The 10,626-nt window shown below is 37.4% G+C and overlaps 1 pseudogene; it reads left to right on the top strand.

The window, feature by feature from the left end:
* The first annotated feature begins 5,944 nt into the window (after nt 1-5,944).
* LOC127237522 (60 kDa heat shock protein, mitochondrial-like) lies at nt 5,945-7,030 on the top strand (annotated as a pseudogene).
* The last annotated feature ends 3,596 nt before the right edge of the window (nt 7,031-10,626 follow it).

Genomic DNA, 10,626 nt, shown 5'->3' with positions numbered 1-10,626 from the left:
ACTGGAAACAACCTAGATGTCCCTCAACAAAAGAATGGATGAAGAAAATGTGGTACGTTTAAACAATGACATCATGAAATTTGCTGGCTAATGGATGGAACTAAAAAAAAAAAAAAAAAAAAAAAAGATCATCTTAAATGAGGTAACTCAGACTCAGAAGACACACAGTATGTACTCATTTAAAAGTGGATATTATCCATAAATTAAAGGATAACCCTGCTATGCTACAATCCACAGACCCAAGAGGCTATAAGTCACAAGGAGGGCTCAAGGGGAAACACATGAAACTCACAGTGAAAAGGAAATAGACTAGGCATTGGTAATAGACAGGAGAAGGGTATGGATGTGGAGGGTTGGGATGGGAACAAGAGGGATCAGATGAGGAGGATAGGAAAGAATATTAGGAGGTTGAACTTTAATCTGCAGCATCTCAGGGACAAGCTAAAACCTAGTGCAATGGAAACACCCAGGAATCTGTAAAGGTGATCCTAGCTAAACTGACAATCTCCTGTAACCAGGTAAGACTTCCAGTTGAAGGGTTTGGGACACAAACCCAGCTGGAAAAAAAAAAAAAAACAAAAAACAAACAAACAAAAATAACTTCATCTTATAATTTGCCCAGCCCAGCCTAAATGTGTGTTGGGGTAAAGATGGTGAAAAAAAAAATATGGGAATGGCCAATCAGGGACTGGCCCAGTTTAACACCCATACCATGAGAGGGAGCTTATCCCTGAGGTCCAGGACCCAGAGGCAGAGATGACTCAAAGACATAGGATAGAATGAAACAGGATTGGAAGAAAAAGTCAATGAAATGTTTCCTAATGATGTTCTGCTATACTCATAGACCGGTGCTTAGCCCAGTTGTCATCAGAGAGGCTTCATCCATCAACTGATAGAAACAGATGTATGGACCTATGGCCAAACATTAGGTTGCACTTGTCAAATTCTGCTAAAGAGAGGGGGAAAGGACTATAGGTGCCAGAGGGGTCAAGGGAACCATAAGAAAGCACACAGAATCAACTAATCTGGGCTCCCAGGTCTCAGAAACTGGACAACCAGGGAGCCTGCATGAGACTGACCTAGGACATCTGCATGTACGTTAAAGTACAGCTTGACTTTTCTGTGAGAACTCCTAGCAGTCAGTGTAGGGTCTGTCTTTGACTCTATTGCCTGCTTTTGGGACCGATTCCTTCTATAGCCTTAATAGTAGACAAGGTGCCTAGTCTCACTGCAACTTGATATACTATGACTGGCTGCTATCTATAGGAGGCCCTCCTTTCTCTGACTAGAAACAGAGAAGGAGGAGTGGATGATGGGGGTGTGTAGAGGAGGTGAACTGGCAAGAGTAACATAGAGGATTCAATGGCAGATGTTTCACTGCAAAACAGACTCTTGCATAAGTGAGAACTGAAACCCTAGAGTCTTTGCACAACTTGAAGGACTAAACAACTATGAGAATTTCTTCTTTGGCAGTCCTTACTGCTATTTAATCTAGTGGAAGCAGAGGTTTGTGATTATTTTTAAATTTCAGGAACTTCCTGAGACTTGTTATTCCTTACTATATCTTAAAAGAACTTCCTTCAGGATAGACATTAGTACTTTGAGGATATTGTTACACTGCATTTGGGTCTCACTTTAGAATGAATTTACACACTCAAACCTGTCTTTAAAATGTGTAGGTTCAATTCAACAAACAACCACTGAGTATATACTGTATACTGGGCACTATGCTAGAAGCAGCTTGGAATCAGGAGCAAACAAAAATGAAGTCATCATCTAGAATACCTTCACAGTCTTGTAGGCAAGACAGATGAGGTAACTAGAGTTTTGATATCATAAAGGCATTAAATTAAACAAAAAATATTCCATTGTTACTGAATAGGAAGAAGGATTAAAAGAAAAGCTTCTTGAAAGACACTGAAGGTGTATAATAAAGGATATAAAAAAACTCAGTTTACGAGTTGACAGAATGGTCTCACTCCAAGTTTTGCCGTAACATATAGTGGTTAAATAAATTCTATGTTGCTTATTAATAGATGCAAATATGTGCTTATATCTATGTGAGGTATATTTCTATCCATATTTATGTATGTATCTATGTGTCTAGATATCTCCACATCTATCTATCATCTGTCTGTCTATCTATCTATCTATATATCTATCTGCCTATCTATGTTACAATACATTTTTAAGGTAAGTAATTGGGTTTAATCAAGAAACCGTGATGGTGCCAGCTAGATGGTTCCATGAATGAAAGCACTTGTCACCAAGACCAAGGACATGAGTTTAGTCTGCTAAACTGACTCTAACAGGTTATCCTCTGACTTCCACACTCATTGCATGCCATACTTACTCCCACAGCAAATAAATAGAAGTAAAAGAACAAAAAAAAAAAAAAACTGAGGTGAACTTAAAGTAACCCTTACATCAAAATCAATATGACAATCTAACAGCCAGTGTTGTCTTTGGGCATTCTCAATTTCTCATGTCCTTTAAAGTCTGTCCATACATAAGCTAGCTTATAGTTGGTCTTCAATTGCAGATAAAAATGTCAATTGTTTAAATGAAAATGTCCAATTTATATTTATTTATTCATGAGATTTTTTTAAGTGGAAAGAAGATGTACTTGGCAAGTTAAAGACATGTATGTATGTGTACACACACACACAGAGCAAATGATACAATTCAATTTGCATCAAATTTATTAAATCAAATCAATTTTACAGACATTCAGTCAAGAGCTTAATTCCATTTGATCTTCCACCTGGTAAGCCTCATTTCCCACTGCGTCTCCCTGCAATTTATTTTTGCATGTTTGGACATCATTAGTAAAGGAAATAACATCTCTGAAGTTGTATGGTGTAGATCATTCACATGCATCAGAGAGTAAACAATCAAACTCACATAATGATTTATAGAGTCACATGATTACATATAGTAGATATGTACTCTGCTTATAGAGATACTTAATTGGTTTGTGGATTTGAATGCTTTCTTAGTAGCAATAGTAATAAAGAGGAGTCTATAACAGACTTCTTATCCTCAACAGATTCCTTAGATGTGAGAATCTACTAATACTTGTCAAACAGCTGGGAAAATGATATGCTCTCTGTTACACGCTTACACTGTTACATGAAATTTTAGGAACAGGTTTGAGATGAAATACAAAAACTAATTGGCCTATTGTCAGTCACACCACAAGAATTCAGAGCAGAGCTTCAACTCCATGTTCTGTAGTCTGTATTGTTCTCAAGTATTTGTTGACCACTTATAAGAAAGCAAATTAAACTGAAGAAAAATTAAAGGTTATTGAAATAAATATTTCTGAATGGCAATTATATCATTGATCTTTAAAACAATTGCTTGATGTAGACATTAGCTAGGAAGAAGAAAAGTTGAAATGTGTCATCAAGTCTGAATCTGGAGCTTTTGTTGCTGATAATTACCCTACAGTTTACTTACAGAATTTTTTGCATATTAAAAGTCATTAGTCTTTGCATAGCCTTACAAGCATATTCTCTTTCAGGCAATACAGGAGTGGCAATGAGAAACTATACTTTTTGTTTCCTCATTTAACTACTGTTTTACCAAACTCGTCTCTATATATAATTGGAATAAGTTACTGCAGACTTCTTTAACCACCAATACATAAGAAGAGTTACATTCTTCTAGCCTTGGTACAAGCAAGTAATACCTGCTTTTAAGAATGAGTCATTAGATTTCAGAAATGTTTTGTTTTATTAAGACTGTAGATAAACATAGAAATAAAAATCTGCTAGCTCCCAAAGACTGTGCCCTACATCAAATCTTTTGCCAAATACCATCAAAAGGTGCATACTTAAGTAGGGCTTCTTCTGTAAGAAGGGGTATGAGTGTATATTGATTAAATGTTATTTCCTGTAGGCTATGTTGCTCTATTTAAGCCCAGTGCTAATAAATCTGCTAACATCACTCATTTCATCAAGCTCAGAGTTCCCATCGCAGGAAACTACCCCTCTCCCAAGCCAGTTCTCTTTCAGCCACAGGAAACTGAGAGACTCTTCTCCATTTCTCCTCCACCTGAGACAGCACATGTTGAAGGAGTGCTTCTAGGCCTTAGAACCCAATGGCTCCCCTTGAAAACATTATTTAGGGTGGATATTTGATTATTTTAATGAGAATATTTTGAAGGGTCACACCCTAAGTCTTAGATACTTATCTTTTAAGTTTAAATGGAAATCTTGCTTCAGTTTTATGCCATGGGTTCACTCATTTGGGACATTGCTCTGCCAATCTAGAAGATGAAAGTATCTTGTAAATCTGTTAGTCTCTGAAGATACCTACTGCAAGTTCAAATGCATCCAAAATCCAGCTGGGAAATTATATAAACGCCCCTGACAGAGATCCAGTCATCCCTTTTGATGTCTCCTAGTCCCACCTTTCTTGCTTTCCTAGTAAGCTAGGCATGGGGACTCATGTCTGTGTCCCAAACCTCAATAGGATAGTTGGTCAAGGGGATAACTAGTTAAAGTCAACATCAGCTGCATAGTGAGACCAAGTCTCAAAATAAAATATACAGTAAATGTGAGGGAGAAATAAATGACCTTTAGTTAATGGCACAGTTAAGGATCATATACCACCGAGATTTTGCCTTTTTTTTTCCTGACTAACCTAAATCAATTTGGTCAACCTCCACTATTAGATTCCTTTTAGTGAATATTAGTGGTTTATAAAGCTATGTATTTATGAAAAGATAAGTCTCCTTACTTCATTAAAAACAAAGCAACTTGCAGAGTGAATTCATTCATACATGTAGAGCATAGTAAAGCATGAGATAGAACATACATTTTATCTCATAGACAGAGTCTTGGGTTTTCTGACAATAATAGTAAACTTTTGCCCAAGGTGTATGTAGTATTACTTTACTAATAATATTAAGCTCTTCTAGGTGCCCCAAGATGTTGGAAATAATCGGATAGGCAAGAACATTAAGGAAAGAATCCTAAATACTTCCATGGTGAAAGATGAAGGGTTCTTCACAGAATCCAGATCCTTAAATGTTGCCCACAATTTTCTCTATATTTCTTTGTGTCAATGGTCTTCAATACAATTCATTCTCAAAAAAAAAAAAAAAAAAAAAAAAAAGACCTCTTATACATGGTTCACAAATTAAGAATATCTCACCAAAGCTGGAGAGATGGTGAGATGGCTTGACAGTTAAAAACACTTGCTGTTCCTGCAAAGAACTTGGGTTCAGTCCCTCTCTCTACTTATACCTCCACTTCCAGGGGTTGAGATACCTTTTCTGGATTATTCTGCACATACATACATAGTGACTCAGATACATAAAATCAAAATAAATAAATATTAAATTAGAGAATATCCAATGTTGGAGAAACACAAAGATGTGTGAAACTTCTGCTAGTTACATCCTGAATGTGACAATAAACTTTTACATTGAAATAGTTATCTAACATTCACTTGGTTTCTGCTGAGCAGACCATCTGACTGCTCCCATTACTATAGACCTCAAGTAACATTATCAACATTTGGAATACTATCAAGAAAAAAATAATAATGGAGGCAAAGATGTAGGGAAGAGGAAGCTCTACACTGCAATTCTCTGTGTTCAATGGTACAGCCACTTTGGAGATGAGTGTAAAGTGTCTCTATAAAACTAAAACTGTTATCCGGCCCAGCTACACCAGTCCTGGGCATAGACTCATGGTTTTAGTGGAGATGGGAAACAGGAGGATTGGGGGATTAGAGGGTCGGGAGGTCAAATAAAGCTATGCTGTGAAATGCCATGATGAAACCAGCTTTTTTGTAAACTAATCAAGAAACAGTCTTCATTCACTGCTGAAGGCTTGCCTTGCTATGTGCTCTTCCATTGCTACTCCAAAAAAAAAAAATGTTTTGAACAGTCCTTGCTAGGTGAGATCTTTGCTAGAATGTCCCAGGCAGTATGTATTCCTGGTCTCACTGTAAAAAAGGAAAATTTTGTGTGGCTGCTCAAGTCTTACTGTTTCAAGGTATAATAGACCTTTTAGCCATTGTTGTAGCTGCCACAGTGTGACCAAGGGGAAGAACAGTGAGTACTGAACTTAGTTGGGGAAGTTACAAAGTAACAGAAAATGGATAGTAGTTATAAAGTCAATTGATTGAAAGGATGAAGCTGAAAATATCAGAGCTAAACTTGTTCAAGATGTTACTACTAACATAAATGAAGAAGCTGGATCGGTCCATGACTGCTACTATTCTGCCATGCTCTTTTGCCTAGTAGGGCCTTCAAAGGCACAGCAAATGTGTGAATCCAGTGGAAACCAGGACAGGTGTGATGCTGGCTTCTGATGTTCTAATTGTTGAACTTAAAAAAGCAGTCCAAGCCTGTGATAATTTGGAATAAATTCATCAGATTTCTATAGATTCTGCAAACCAAAGCAAAGACATTTGAAACATCATTTCTGATACAAAGGAAATGGGTGAAAGAAAGAGCATCATTACAGTGAAGGATGGGGAAACCATGTGTTATGAATTGGAAATTATTTGCAAGCATGAAATTGAATAGAGGATATATTTCCCCATATTTAATCCATACATCAAAAGCTCACAAATGTGATTTCCAAGATGGCTATGTTCTTTTGAGTGAAATGAAAGTGCCTAGTGTTCATTTCATTGTACCTGCTCTTGACAATAGCGATGATCAACAGAAGGGTGCCCTTGGTTTTAGATGCTGAAGATGGTGATGTAGAATCTCTAAGCACAATGGCTGTGAACAGGCTGGAAGTTGGTCTTCAGATTGGAGCAGTCAACATTCCAAGGTTTGAGGACAATAGGAAGAATCACCTTTAAAGTATGGATATTGTTACTACAGCTATTGTGCAGTATATGGAGAAGGTGATATGAATCTAAATCTTGAAGATGTTGAAGCTCGTGAGTTAAGAAAAGTTAAAGAGGTCATTGCCACCAAATTGATGCCATGTTTTCAAAAGAAAAAGTGAAAAGAGCTAAAATTGAGAAATGCATTGAAGAAATCACTCTTCCCAACTAGGGTTGTGAGGAGAAAAGGGTTAGGGAAAAACTGACTACCCTCTTTAAATGGAGTGGCTGTGCTAGAGGCTAAAGGAACAAATTATGCCTAGTGAATGAGAATAAAGGCAGGGTTGCAGGGTTAAGAGTTCTGGATGCCCTCAATACTACAAGAACTGATTTTTGTTTGTTCTTTTGTTTGTTTTTTAAGCCATTGTTGTAGAAGGGGCTGCAGGCTGCTCCAGTACATCCCATCCCAGCCTTGGGTTAATTCATGCTAATGAAGATCAGAAAATAGGTATAGAAATTATTCAAAAAAACCTCAAAATTCCTGCTGTGACTACTGCTAAGAATGCTGGTGTTGAAGAAACTTTGTTAGATGAGAAAGTACCACAAAGTTCTTCAGAAGTTGGTTATGATGTTGTGTTCCAGATTTTGTGAACACAATCATTGTAATTTTAAAAAGCAGCACTTGAGAGGAAGATGCCATGCAACAGAGCTTGGATGGAGGGAATTTTATTGGGGGAAAGTGAATGGGAAAATGGGGAAGGGGAGAAGGTAGTCTGGCATCTGGGAACAGGAATGGACAAAGAGAAGAAAGAGGCAGATAGAGGGGGAGGGGAGGGAGAGAGAGAAGGAGAGAAGGCAGAGAGGCAGAGAAGCAGAAAGATGGAGCCCTTTTAAAAGGGAACCTAGTGAATGTACATAGGTAGTGGTCTTAGTGGCTGCAGCTGAAGATGTATCCTGTTAGAATCCCAAGGACAGGTCAGTACAGATGCCTGGATACTGATAATGATTGGAAAGGGAACAGTTAATTCAGTTAATTCAACAAAGACTGTATGGACAGCTTTACTGGCTGCTGATGAGATGGCCTCTTAGTTAGCTACAGCAAAAGCTGTAGTGACAGAAATTCTTAGGGAAGGCAAGGACCCTGGGATAGGCATGATGGGCAGGATCAACGATAACCTGGTCTAACTCCTAGAATAATGCTTTGCCTATATTAATGAATTGTGCAGGAAGCTCAAGGCAGGTTCCTCATCAATAACTCGAGAGAAACCACCCAAAGAAAATGACTGAAATAAAGGCTGGCTCATCCACTGTATCCATCAATTCCTGGTTCCAGTTTAAAAAAAAAAAAATGAAATTGAAAACTTTTTGCAGAGGAAAAGAACACTAATGCTTTGAAGGTGCTTTTAATTTAATGCAGTCTGCTTATCAATTGATATATACTCTTATTTCAAGTAAAGTCTATATTCTTTATTGTATAACTCTAGGGACTTTAATTTCAAACAGAACAATGTTGTCCTAAGAGGTAAAACAGAGTGGAAACTCCAGTTCATTTATTCCCTGCACTTAGTCAGATCTAACTTTAAAAGTTTTGGTATGTGGGCTGGAGAGGTGGCAAAGTATGCAGGGGTGCTTTGTGCATAACTATGAGGAACTGGGTTCGAATCCCACATCACCATATCATGGGAGAGTCACGATCTATTTCTCAAGGCAACTTGTTTGGGCTGTGAGTGTGCAGTATCTGTGTCCCTTAAGCTTCATTATTGCTTTCCGTACGTCGTGTGTCCTTTATAAAGTAACTGTAATTTTTCATTTACACTTCTATGACTAGAGCCAACCTAGAATAAAAAGTCACAACAGCAATGGAGAGGTGATGTCCAATGGGTGAAACAAGATCTGCCCAAGTACTTCACGGTTCTCTTTCTTCTATTGTATTCCTTTCAGTGAGCAAAGACCGAAAAACACAGGCCTTATACTTCAGGTTTGTAGTCCCCATTTCTCCTCTTCATAAATTGATCAATAGCACAGGTCTCTGCTCTGCAGACATAAAGGAACCCCCTCTCTGGGAGTCCTTTCTTCCAGACAGTTCTTCAGTACTGTTGGTGCAAAAGACAGCAAATAAAATTGTTAGGCTATTGATTTACCAGCATGGTTTAAAGGACTGTGGCACATAAAAGTTTACTTTCAAAGACTGTAATAATCTTAAGATGCTTAGGATCATATGTATTCAAACTGTTTTTTTTTTTCTTCAGAGGAGGAATATTTCCTATGAAGTCTCATCGGGTTGATGAAGAATGTGTTGACTCTGAGTTTTTGTTTTAACTGTTTTTGCAAACTAAAATTGCCAAGTTGTATTAGTATGAAATAATTTTGAAAGTCATTGTGGGAGTGGATGTAATTATTTTAATATCTGTATTACAATTTCCAAGATCTAGAGACAATTTTCAATGGCCAGGATAAGGAGTAGCTGTGATATACAACAGCCCAAATTTTTAAAAATTGGTATCCATTCTTCTTTATATAAGACATACAAATGGAATGATAATTGACTTTGACAGCAAAATAGAAATGCATTTTCCTATCTGAATTTTTATGAAGATAATGAAAAATAAATAAGAACAATGTTGCTTTTATTCATGCCTAATTCATTCTCAGGGAGCTAAAAAGTTTTCTATTTTATAAAACTGTTTATATTGGTCAAATTTTTCCTGATATTGCTCCCTGTGCAATGCTGAAACTGTTGGACAAGAGTACCGATGAAGGAGTGATTCCTAAATTATTCAGTCAAAACCTGCCAGTTCCAGCTGTGAGTTTCTCATCAAAGCCACACTCTGAAAATCTTAGATAATCACCAGCCCACACTGGAGTTTGCTGTGAGCTTTTCTGTGTAGTATCCTTTCAAGACAGTCTCATATTCTTGAACACCTGTAGCAGTGGGTTTATGTCACATGATGGGTTGCAGTAGCACTGGGTGCACACTACACAGAGTGTTATTGAAGCAGTGGGCACACACCACATCACAGGTTGCTGTAGAGCTGGGCACACACCATATCATGGGCTGCTATAGAGCTGGGCACATGCAACAGAATGGGCTGCTGTAGCACTCGGTACATGCCACATCACGTGTTGCTGTAACACCACATCATGGGTGTTGCTGAAAAGCAAATATCATCCTGAGAAAGCACTGGTTTAGCAACCAGAACACCTAGAATAGTGCTGATTGGCACTTACAAGTTTTCATGGACTTCAAAATCTTCAAATTATGAAGATGAACTAACATTTGTCACATAGAAACTCTTTACTTAGATTAACTGGTACTGTTTTGTCAATTTTGGATTTTAAATTGAGCTACATTCTCCAGAAAGGAAGAAAACATTGCCATACATTACCTAGAGTCTCACAGTAACATATTTTTAATTGAAATGAAGTTTTTTATTATACTAAATTTTTGCTATTTAAAATAATTTTTAAAATTTAAATTCATTATCATATTTTCCCCTTCCTCAAATACTTCCAGAGATCCTTTACTCCCTACCCACACAACCATAAAGAACACAAAATAAAACTACAATCCAAAAGATAAAAACATAAAACCAACATCAAAAATAAAACTCTAAATAAAAGCACGCACACACCCCCACACACACATACACCACAACAGGAGTCCAGTGTATACCTGGTTAACTACTCCTGAACATGAGGCTTGTCCTGGAGTGATTGATATACCCAGTGTCACTCCATTAGATAAACCTGATTATCCCTCTTTAAGCAGGTATAAGTGACAGTTCAGGTGTTAACATTTACCCTAGTACCTATGTTTTCATTCATTCA

The sequence above is a fragment of the Phodopus roborovskii genome, unplaced genomic scaffold (assembly GCF_943737965.1).
Source record: "Phodopus roborovskii unplaced genomic scaffold, PHOROB, whole genome shotgun sequence".
Lineage (NCBI taxonomy): Eukaryota > Metazoa > Chordata > Mammalia > Rodentia > Cricetidae > Phodopus > Phodopus roborovskii.
Note: the sequence above shows the minus strand (reverse complement) of the source record. Positions and strands in the feature narration are given on the sequence as shown.